Genomic DNA, 12,349 nt, shown 5'->3' on the forward strand with positions numbered 1-12,349 from the left:
TTAGTTTTGCGGTACGCGGAGCCTCTCACCGTTGTGGCCTCTCCCGTTGCGGAGCACAGGCTCTGGACGCGCAGGCTCAGCGGCCATGGCTCACGGGCCCAGCCACTCCGCGGCATGTGGGATCTTCCCGGACCGGGGCACGAACCCGTGTCCCTGCGTCGGCAGGCGGACTCTCAACCGCTGCGCCACCAGGGAAGCCCCTGTTTTGAATTTTTTTTGGTCCGTTCCCTACCTCAGCACAATATTTTAGGGCAGGTGTCCTTTACGGCCCTGAGTCCTTGTGACTATTAAGTGACCATTAGCTGCGGGCTTAAAGCCGCTCTTGCGGGAAACGGCCACAAGGCGGCAGCATTTCTACCTTTGCAGCTCTGGGTTCCTGGGCGACAGCGCTTTCCGGGAAATCGTGTTAGTAGCCTGCAGATTAGAGGGGAATGTGCCAGGGCAAACCCCAAGAGCTTATACCTCCTACTTCTTGTTTTTAAATTAAATTTTTTTAGGTATCAGAGCAAGTTTGATAAAAAAAAAAATGCAGTTTCTCCTAAGTGTACAGAATCTGGTTCATCATATCAACGTATCCGTCTATTCCTCTTTGGATCCTTTCCCGTGTAGGTTATTATAGAGTGTTGAGTAGACCTCTTGGCGTTCCATAGGTATTCTGTGGTTATATATTTCATCTGTATTAGTACATGTCTGTTAACCCCCATATCATAATTCATACATTCCTTTCACCTTTCCATTTGGCTAAACGTAATTTTGTTTTCTTAATCCATGCTCTTCCTTCTCTTGGAAATAAGTTCATGAGTATCAATTTTGAGGTAACACCTATAAGTGATGTCATAGGATATCTGTCTTTCAGTTTCTTTCTTACTTCAAGTTGGGTGGTTATCTCTAGGTCCTTATATGGTGGTGCAAACGGCACTGTTTCATTGTTTCCGTGGCTAATATTCCATTGTTGACATGGACCACTTCCTCTTTGTGCATTTTCCTGTTGCTGGACATTTCGGTTTCTTCCAAGTCTTGGCTATATTAAATGTTTCTGCCGTGCAGGATTGCCAGCCTGTGTCTCTTCCATTCTGCCCTGCTCAGGGGATAGGCGCATCAAAGGACCTACCAGATCACATGGTAGCTCAGTTTTTTTTTTTTTTTTTTGGTAGCTCAGATTTTACCCTTAAACGCACCTCCATTATGTTCTCCCTGCTGGCTGTTACCAGTTGACACCCCCCAGCAGCTAGTGGGTACACAGTTTTCTGAAACCCCTTCAGCATTTATTCTTTGTAGACTTTTTGCTGAAGAGCATTCTGACGGCTGTGAGGTGAACATTTCTGTCGATTGGATTTGCATGGCTTTATTAATTGCTGATGTTGAGCATTTTTAAATTCCCTTTTATTTTAAAGGAACAAAGAAGACAGAATGGGCGTAAAACATGCCTCTTGAAATTGTCTTCTTGAAATGTTGACGTCTTTTGAATTTTCTGGTCGATTTACGACCCCAGGATTTTTTTTTTTTTTTTTTTGATGGCAGGTGTCATTTACTGGCCTGCAATTATTTTGAATATTAAGTGACCATTAGCGCTGTTGTGTGAAACGGCCAGAAGGCGGCAGCACTTCTCCTTACCAAATCTGGTTACTAGGGCATCAGAGCCATAATGGAAGTGGCGTTGTAAATTGTAAATTAGAATGGAGTGTGCCAGGAAAAAGCCCCTTAGGTTTATGTCTCATTACTTGCTGTTCGTTTTTTAAATTTAATTTTTATTTTGTGTCAGAGCAAATTTGATTACAATGTTTTGCTTGTTCTAGGTGTGCAAGATGTGGTTGTTTTACACGTATACATATATCTATTCTTCTTCGGGTCCTTCTCCCATGTAGCTTATGACACCATGTTGAGTAGTCTCCTCTTGGTATGCCGTAGGTCTGTGGCGACTTTGTATTTCACACGTGTTTGTATATCTCTGTCAACCCCAATGTCCTAATGTATCCAATCCTCACACCTTTCCATTTGGTGAACCATAAGTTTGCTTAATGAATCTGTGATTGGATGTCTCTGTGGAAATATCTTCACTGGTATCGATTTTTAGGTAAACCCCTATAAGTGGTATCATACGTTAGGTGTCTTTTGCTTTCTCGCTTACTGCACGTTGCGTGATCACCTCTAGACTCATCTGTGGTGCTACAAGTGGCATTGATTCATTTTTTTCCCCACGCTAATATTCCATCTCTACACGTAGCAGTTCTTCTTTGTCCACTCATCTGTTGTGGACTTTTGGTTGCTTCCGTGCCTTGGCTATTGTAATACTGCTTGCAGTGCAGATTTCCTGCCTGTGTCTTTCCAATTCTGTCTTCTTAGGCTGTAGGCCGCGGAGTGGGCCTGCTGGATCATAGAGTAGCTGAATGTGTACCTTTTAAAGGCACCTCCGTTCTGTTCCCATGAGTGGCTCTTACCAGGTTACGTCCCACTTGAAACTGAGGGTATGCATGTCTCCACAACCTCTTCAGCATTGATCGTTTGTAGTTTCTTTGCTGATGGTTATTCTGACTGGTGTGAGTTGATAGCTCTTTGTGGTTGGATTTGCATGTGTCTCATAATCCCTTGAAATTGAGCTCTGAGGCATGTCCTTTTATGTTTCAAACTGTTATGACAGCTTACGTACTTCAAATGGTTTTCTTGAAATATGTGCCACATTTTGAAATATTTTGGCCTTTACCTGCGTCAGGACATTTTGAGGGCAGGTTTCCTTTGCAGCCCTGCGGTACTTGGGCATATGAAGTGACCATTCGCACAGATTTCCAAGCTGCTGTTGCAGGTATCGGCCAGAGGCCGGCAGCCTTTCTACGATGCCCCACTCTGGTACCTAGGGAGACAGACCTTCCTGCCAGTGGTGTTCCTCAGATATCAATTAGACTGCCATGTGCCCTGATAAACCCCCCAAAGCTTATGTCTCCTTACTCATGTTGTTTTTTTTAATTCATATTTTCTAGTGGAGTAATATTCCATCGTGTGCATGGACCACTTCTTCTTGGTGCACTCCTCTGTTGATGGACATTTTCGTTGCTTCCAAGTGTCGGCTATGGTAAGTATTGCTGGGGCACAGGCTGCCAGCCTGTGCCTTTTGATTCTCATTTTCTCAGGTGATAGGCCCAGCATTGGGTGTTGACTGATTGACTAGTAGCTCAATGTTTCCCTTTTCAAAGCACCTCCACTGTGTTTTCATTAGTGGCTCTTACCACGTCCCCCTTAGAACCGAGGGTACGCATTTCTCCACAATCCCTTCAGCATTTATTGTTTGCAGCATTTCTGCCAATGGCCATTCCGAGTGCTGTGAGCGGATAGGTTTTTGTAATTTGGGTTTGCATGTCTTTAAAAATTCCTAAAATTCATCATTTTTCCACGCCTGTTTTCTTTTCTTTTCTTTAAAAAGAAAGGAAAAGAAAAGAAAAACGTGGGGGTACAATATACCTCTTGAAATCGTTTTCTTGGAATGTTGCCCTCTTTTGAATTTTTGGTCGATGTTTGACCCCAGGATTTTTTTGGAGGGCAGGTGTTATTTACAGGCCTGCAAGTTTGGTGACTATTTAATGACCATTAGCACTGGGTTTAAAGCTGCTGTTTTGGGAAACGGCCACAAGGCGGCAGCATTTCTCCATTCCCAAATCTGGGTACTAGGGCAGCAGAGCCTTTCTGGAAGTCGTGTTCCTAGGTTGTACATTAGAATGGAATGTGCCAGGAGAAACGCCCATAAGTTTATGTGGCATTACTTCTGGTTGGTTTTTTAAACTATTTTAATCGGGGTAACGATTAGAATATTGTTTGTCCTAGGTGTACACAGTCTGGTTCATTTGTACATTATATACGTCTATTCACGTACAGATCCTCTTCCCCTGTGAAATATCACAGAGTGTTCCGTACACCTCCCTTGCTACGTGGTCGGTCTTTTTGATATTTGTATACGTGTGGTAACGCTAATCTTAATTTATCCATTCCGCCCACCTTTCCTTTTAGATAAGCATAGTTGTTTTCTAAGTCTGTGAGTGTCTTTCTCTGTGCAAATATGTTCATTTGTGTCAGTTATTACATAACGCCTATAAGTGGTATCATAGGATATAGGTCTTTGGCTTTCCGACTTACCGCACGTTCTGCGATTATCTCCAAGCTCATCTATGGTGCCTCAAAGAGCAGTGTTCCATTGTGTACACGGACCATTTCTTCTTAATCCATTGTCTGTTGATGGACATTTTGGTAGCTTTCACCGTCTTGGCTATTGTGAATAAGGCCTCAGTGCAGCTGTTGCAGCCCGGGTCTCCTCGCGTTCTGGTCTTCTCAGGTGAGAGGCCCAGTGGTGTGACTGCTGGATTGAATGGTACCTCAATTTTTACTTCTAAAGGCAGCTCCTTTCTGTTCTTATTGGCGTTACCACTTGACATCTCGCCAGCAGCTAGAGGGTACACAGTTCTCTAAAACCCCTTCAGTGTTGACTGTGTGTAGAATTTTTGCTGATCGTCGGTCGACAGGTGTGTGTTGCAAACTTTTTGTAGATTAGATCTGCATGAGTCTAATAATTCCTGAGGTTGAGCTTTTATCCATTTCCCTTTCTATTTATGTATGTATGTATGTATGTATTTAGTTATCTACCTATCTATTTAGTTTTGCGGTACGCGGGCCTCTCACCGTTGTGGCCTCTCCCGTTGCGGAGCACAGGCTCTGGACGCGCAGGCTCAGCGGCCATGGCTCACGGGCCCAGCCACTCCGCGGCATGTGGGATCTTCCCGGACCGGGGCACGAACCCGTGTCCCCTGCGTCGGCAGGCGGACTCTCAACCGCTGCGCCACCAGGGAAGCCCCTGTTTTGAATTTTTTTGGTCCGTTCCCTACCTCAGCACAATATTTTAGGGCAGGTGTCCTTTACGGCCCTGAGTCCCTTGTGACTATTAAGTGACCATTAGCTGCGGGGCTTAAAGCCGCTCTTGCGGGAAACGGCCACAAGGCGGCAGCATTTCTACCTTTGCAGCTCTGGGTTCCTGGGCGACAGCGCTTTCCGGGAAATCGTGTTAGTAGCCTGCAGATTAGAGGGGAATGTGCCAGGGCAAACCCCCAAGAGCTTATACCTCCTACTTCTTGTTTTTTAAATTAAATTTGTTTTAGGTATCAGAGCAAGTTTGATAAAAAAAAAAATGCAGTTTCTCCTAAGTGTACAGAATCTGGTTCATCATATCAACGTATCCGTCTATTCCTCTTTGGATCCTTTCCCGTGTAGGTTATTATAGAGTGTTGAGTAGACCTCTTGGCGTTCCATAGGTATTCTGTGGTTATATATTTTCATCTGTATTAGTACATGTCTGTTAACCCCCATATCATAATTCATACATTCCTTTCACCTTTCCATTTGGCTAAACGTAATTTTGTTTTCTTAATCCATGCTCTTCCTTCTCTTGGAAATAAGTTCATGAGTATCAATTTTGAGGTAACACCTATAAGTGATGTCATAGGATATCTGTCTTTCAGTTTCTTTCTTACTTCAAGTTGGGTGGTTATCTCTAGGTCCTTATATGGTGGTGCAAACGGCACTGTTTCATTGTTTTCCGTGGCTAATATTCCATTGTTGACATGGACCACTTCCTCTTTGTGCATTTTCCTGTTGCTGGACATTTCGGTTTCTTCCAAGTCTTGGCTATATTAAATGTTTCTGCCGTGCAGGATTGCCAGCCTGTGTCTCTTCCATTCTGCCCTGCTCAGGGGATAGGCGCATCAAAGGACCTACCAGATCACATGGTAGCTCAGTTTTTTTTTTTTTTTTTGGTAGCTCAGATTTTACCCTTAAACGCACCTCCATTATGTTCTCCCTGCTGGCTGTTACCAGTTGACATCCCCCCAGCAGCTAGTGGGTACACAGTTTTCTGAAACCCCTTCAGCATTTATTCTTTGTAGACTTTTTGCTGAAGAGCATTCTGACGGCTGTGAGGTGAACATTTCTGTCGATTGGATTTGCATGGCTTTATTAATTGCTGATGTTGAGCATTTTTAAATTCCCTTTTATTTTAAAGGAACAAAGAAGACAGAATGGGCGTAAAACATGCCTTCTTGAAATTGTCTTCTTGAAATGTTGACGTCTTTTGAATTTTCTGGTCGATTTACGACCCCAGGATTTTTTTTTTTTTTTTTTTTTTTGATGGCAGGTGTCATTTACTGGCCTGCAATTATTTTGAATATTAAGTGACCATTAGCGCTGTTGTGGGAAACGGCCAGAAGGCGGCAGCACTTCTCCTTACCAAATCTGGTTACTAGGGCATCAGAGCCATAATGGAAGTGGCGTTGTAAATTGTAAATTAGAATGGAGTGTGCCAGGAAAAAGCCCCTTAGGTTATGTCTCATTACTTGCTGTTCGTTTTTTTAAATTTAATTTTTTATTTTGTGTCAGAGCAAATTTGATTACAATGTTTTGCTTGTTCTAGGTGTGCAAGATGTGGTTGTTTTACACGTATACATATATCTATTCTTCTTCGGGTCCTTCTCCCATGTAGCTTATGACACCATGTTGAGTAGTCTCCTCTTGGTATGCCGTAGGTCTGTGGCGACTTTGTATTTCACACGTGTTTGTATATCTCTGTCAACCCCAATGTCCTAATGTATCCAATCCTCACACCTTTCCATTTGGTGAACCATAAGTTTGCTTAATGAATCTGTGATTGGATGTCTCTGTGGAAATATCTTCACTGGTATCGATTTTTAGGTAACCCCTATAAGTGGTATCATACGTTAGGTGTCTTTTGCTTTCTCGCTTACTGCACGTTGCGTGATCACCTCTAGACTCATCTGTGGTGCTACAAGTGGCATTGATTCATTTTTTTCCCCACGCTAATATTCCATCTCTACACGTAGCAGTTCTTCTTTGTCCACTCATCTGTTGGTGGACTTTTGGTTGCTTCCGTGCCTTGGCTATTGTAATACTGCTGCAGTGCAGATTTCCTGCCTGTGTCTTTCCAATTCTGTCTTCTTAGGCTGTAGGCCGCGGAGTGGGCCTGCTGGATCATAGAGTAGCTGAATGTGTACCTTTTAAAGGCACCTCCGTTCTGTTCCCATGAGTGGCTCTTACCAGGTTTACGTCCCACTTGAAACTGAGGGTATGCATGTCTCCACAACCTCTTCAGCATTGATCGTTTGTAGTTTCTTTGCTGATGGTTATTCTGACTGGTGTGAGTTGATAGCTCTTTGTGGTTGGATTTGCATGTGTCTCATAATCCCTTGAAATTGAGCTCTGAGGCATGTCCTTTTATGTTTCAAACTGTTATGACAGCTTACGACTTCAAATTGTTTTCTTGAAATATGTGCCACATTTTGAAATATTTTGGCCTTTACCTGCGTCAGGACATTTTGAGGGCAGGTTTCCTTTGCAGCCCTGCGGTACTTGGGCATATGAAGTGACCATTCGCACAGATTTCCAAGCTGCTGTTGCAGGTATCGGCCAGAGGCCGGCAGCCTTTCTACGATGCCCACTCTGGTACCTAGGGAGACAGACCTTCCTGCCAGTGGTGTTCCTCAGATATCAATTAGACTGCCATGTGCCCTGATAAACCCCCCAAAGCTTATGTCTCCTTACTCATGTTTGTTTTCTTAATTCATATTTTCTAGTGGAGTAATATTCCATCGTGTGCATGGACCACTTCTTCTTGGTGCACTCCTCTGTTGATGGACATTTTCGTTGCTTCCAAGTGTCGGCTATGGTAAGTATTGCTGGGGCGCAGGATTGCCAGCCTGTGCCTTTTGATTCTCATTTTCTCAGGTGATAGGCCCAGCAGTGGGTGTTGACTGATTGACTAGTAGCTCAATGTTTCCCTTTTCAAAGCACCTCCACTGTGTTTTCATTAGTGGCTCTTACCACGTCCCCCTTAGAACCGAGGGTACGCATTTCTCCACAATCCCTTCAGCATTTATTGTTTGCAGCATTTCTGCTAATGGCCATTCCGAGTGCTGTGAGCGGATAGGTTTTTGTAATTTGGGTTTGCATGTCTTTAAAAATTCCTAAAATTCATCATTTTTCCACGCCTGTTTTCTTTTCTTTCTTTAAAAAGAAAGGAAAAGAAAAGAAAAACGTGGGGGTACAATATACCTCTTGAAATCGTTTTCTTGGAATGTTGCCCTCTTTTGAATTTTTGGTCGATGTTTGACCCAGGATTTTTTTGGAGGGCAGGTGTTATTTACAGGCCTGCAAGTTTGGTGACTATTTAATGACCATTAGCACTGGGTTTAAAGCTGCTGTTTTGGGAAACGGCCACAAGGCGGCAGCATTTCTCCATTCCCAAATCTGGGTACTAGGGCAGCAGAGCCTTTCTTGGAAGTCGTGTTCCTAGGTTGTACATTAGAATGGAATGTGCCAGGAGAAACGCCCATAAGTTTATGTGGCATTACTTCTGGTTGGTTTTTTTAAACTATTTTAATCGGGTAACGATTAGAATATTGTTTGTCCTAGGTGTACACAGTCTGGTTCATTTGTACATTATATACGTCTATTCACGTACAGATCCTCTTCCCCTGTGAAATATCACAGAGTGTTCCGTACACCTCCCTTGCTACGTGGTCGGTCTTTTTGATATTTGTATACGTGTGGTAACGCTAATCTAATTTATCCATTCCGCCCCACCTTTCCTTTTAGATAAGCATAGTTGTTTTCTAAGTCTGTGAGTGTCTTTCTCTGTGCAAATATGTTCATTTGTGTCAGTTATTACATAACGCCTATAAGTGGTATCATAGGATATAGGTCTTTGGCCTTCCGACTTACCGCACGTTCTGCGATTATCTCCAAGCTCATCTATGGTGCCTCAAAGAGCAGTGTTTCCATTGTGTACACGGACCATTTCTTCTTAATCCATTTGTCTGTTGATGGACATTTTGGTAGCTTCACCGTCTTGGCTATTGTGAATAAGGCCTCAGTGCAGCTGTTGCAGCCCGGGTCTCCTCGCTTCTGGTCTTCTCAGGTGAGAGGCCCAGTGGTGTGACTGCTGGATTGAATGGTACCTCAATTTTTACTTCTAAAGGCAGCTCCTTTCTGTTCTTATTGGCTGTTACCACTTGACATCTCGCCAGCAGCTAGAGGGTACACAGTTCTCTAAAACCCCTTCAGTGTTGACTGTGTGTAGAATTTTTGCTGATCGTCGGTCGACAGGTGTGTGTTGCAAACTTTTTGTAGATTAGATCTGCATGAGTCTAATAATTCCTGAGGTTGAGCTTTTATCCATTTCCCTTTCTATTTATGTATGTATGTATGTATGTATTTAGTTATCTACCTATCTATTTAGTTTTGCGGTACGCGAGCCTCTCACCGTTGTGGCCTCTCCCGTTGCGGAGCACAGGCTCTGGACGCGCAGGCTCAGCGGCCATGGCTCACGGGCCCAGCCACTCCGCGGCATGTGGGATCTTCCCGGACCGGGGCACGAACCCGTGTCCCCTGCGTCGGCAGGCGGACTCTCAACCGCTGCGCCACCAGGGAAGCCCCTGTTTTGAATTTTTTTGGTCCGTTCCCTACCTCAGCACAATATTTAGGGCAGGTGTCCTTTACGGCCCTGAGTCTTGTGACTATTAAGTGACCATTAGCTGCGGGCTTAAAGCCGCTCTTGCGGGAAACGGCCACAAGGCGGCAGCATTTCTACCTTTGCAGCTCTGGGTTCCTGGGCGACAGCGCTTTCCGGGAAATCGTGTTAGTAGCCTGCAGATTAGAGGGGAATGTGCCAGGGCAAACCCCCCAAGAGCTTATACCTCCTACTTCTTGTTTTTTAAATTAAATTTGTTTTAGGTATCAGAGCAAGTTTGATAAAAAAAAAAATGCAGTTTCTCCTAAGTGTACAGAATCTGGTTCATCATATCAACGTATCCGTCTATTCCTCTTTGGATCCTTTCCCGTGTAGGTTATTATAGAGTGTTGAGTAGACCTCTTGGCGTTCCATAGGTATTCTGTGGTTATATATTTCATCTGTATTAGTACATGTCTGTTAACCCCCATATCATAATTCATACATTCCTTTCACCTTTCCATTTGGCTAAACGTAATTTTGTTTTCTTAATCCATGCTCTTCCTTCTCTTGGAAATAAGTTCATGAGTATCAATTTTGAGGTAACACCTATAAGTGATGTCATAGGATATCTGTCTTTCAGTTTCTTTCTTACTTCAAGTTGGGTGGTTATCTCTAGGTCCTTATATGGTGGTGCAAACGGCACTGTTTCATTGTTTTCCGTGGCTAATATTCCATTGTTGACATGGACCACTTCCTCTTTGTGCATTTTCCTGTTGCTGGACATTTCGGTTTCTTCCAAGTCTTGGCTATATTAAATGTTTCTGCCGTGCAGGATTGCCAGCCTGTGTCTCTTCCATTCTGCCCTGCTCAGGGGATAGGCGCATCAAAGGACCTACCAGATCACATGGTAGCTCAGTTTTTTTTTTTTTTTTTTTTGGTAGCTCAGATTTTACCCTTAAACGCACCTCCATTATGTTCTCCCTGCTGGCTGTTACCAGTTGACATCCCCCCAGCAGCTAGTGGGTACACAGTTTTCTGAAACCCCTTCAGCATTTATTCTTTGTAGACTTTTTGCTGAAGAGCATTCTGACGGCTGTGAGGTGAACATTTCTGTCGATTGGATTTGCATGGCTTTATAATTGCTGATGTTGAGCATTTTTAAATTCCCTTTTATTTTAAAGGAACAAAGAAGACAGAATGGGCGTAAAACATGCCTCTTGAAATTGTCTTCTTGAAATGTTGACGTCTTTTGAATTTTCTGGTCGATTTACGACCCCAGGATTTTTTTTTTTTTTTTTTTTGATGGCAGGTGTCATTTACTGGCCTGCAATTATTTTGAATATTAAGTGACCATTAGCGCTGTTGTGGGAAACGGCCAGAAGGCGGCAGCACTTCTCCTTACAAATCTGGTTACTAGGGCATCAGAGCCATAATGGAAGTGGCGTTGTAAATTGTAAATTAGAATGGAGTGTGCCAGGAAAAAGCCCCTTAGGTTTATGTCTCATTACTTGCTGTTCGTTTTTTAAATTTAATTTTTATTTTGTGTCAGAGCAAATTTGATTACAATGTTTTGCTTGTTCTAGGTGTGCAAGATGTGGTTGTTTTACACGTATACATATATCTATTCTTCTTCGGGTCCTTCTCCCATGTAGCTTATGACACCATGTTGAGTAGTCTCCTCTTGGTATGCCGTAGGTCTGTGGCGACTTTGTATTTCACACGTGTTTGTATATCTCTGTCAACCCCAATGTCCTAATGTATCCAATCCTCACACCTTTCCATTTGGTGAACCATAAGTTTGCTTAATGAATCTGTGATTGGATGTCTCTGTGGAAATATCTTCACTGGTATCGATTTTTAGGTAACCCCTATAAGTGGTATCATACGTTAGGTGTCTTTTGCTTTCTCGCTTACTGCACGTTGCGTGATCACCTCTAGACTCATCTGTGGTGCTACAAGTGGCATTGATTCATTTTTTTCCCCACGCTAATATTCCATCTCTACACGTAGCAGTTCTTCTTTGTCCACTCATCTGTTGGTGGACTTTTGGTTGCTTCCGTGCCTTGGCTATTGTAATACTGCTGCAGTGCAGATTTCCTGCCTGTGTCTTTCCAATTCTGTTCTTATTGGCTGTAGGCCGCGGAGTGGGCCTGCTGGATCATAGAGTAGCTGAATGTGTACCTTTTAAAGGCACCTCCGTTCTGTTCCCATGAGTGGCTCTTACCAGGTTACGTCCCACTTGAAACTGAGGGTATGCATGTCTCCACAACCTCTTCAGCATTGATCGTTTGTAGTTTCTTTGCTGATGGTTATTCTGACTGGTGTGAGTTGATAGCTCTTTGTGGTTGGATTTGCATGTGTCTCATAATCCCTTGAAATTGAGCTCTGAGGCATGTCCTTTTATGTTTCAAACTGTTATGACAGCTTACGACTTCAAATGGTTTTCTTGAAATATGTGCCACATTTTGAAATATTTTGGCCTTTACCTGCGTCAGGACATTTTGAGGGCAGGTTTCCTTTGCAGCCCTGCGGTACTTGGGCATATGAAGTGACCATTCGCACAGATTTTCCAAGCTGCTGTTGCAGGTATCGGCCAGAGGCCGGCAGCCTTTCTACGATGCCCACTCTGGTACCTAGGGAGACAGACCTTCCTGCCAGTGGTGTTCCTCAGATATCAATTAGACTGCCATGTGCCCTGATAAACCCCCCAAAGCTTATGTCTCCTTACTCATGTTTGTTTTCTTAATTCATATTTTCTAGTGGAGTAATATTCCATCGTGTGCATGGACCACTTCTTCTTGGTGCACTCCTCTGTTGATGGACATTTTCGTTGCTTCCAAGTGTCGGCTATGT

The 12,349-nt window shown here is 43.5% G+C and overlaps 1 long non-coding RNA gene across 1 annotated transcript in view; it reads left to right on the plus strand.

Moving 5' to 3' along the window:
- Positions 1-12,349, plus strand: part of LOC141277742 (uncharacterized) — a 32,553-nt gene extending 20,204 nt beyond the window's left edge. Inside the window, exons 6-8 of the long non-coding RNA XR_012329523.1 lie at positions 2,976-3,067; positions 7,620-7,711; positions 12,257-12,349. This is a non-coding gene — a long non-coding RNA (uncharacterized lncRNA). The remainder of the gene's footprint in view (positions 1-2,975; positions 3,068-7,619; positions 7,712-12,256) is intronic.

Source organism: Tursiops truncatus, unplaced genomic scaffold, assembly GCF_011762595.2.
Source record: "Tursiops truncatus isolate mTurTru1 unplaced genomic scaffold, mTurTru1.mat.Y mat_scaffold_283_arrow_ctg1, whole genome shotgun sequence".
Lineage (NCBI taxonomy): Eukaryota > Metazoa > Chordata > Mammalia > Artiodactyla > Delphinidae > Tursiops > Tursiops truncatus.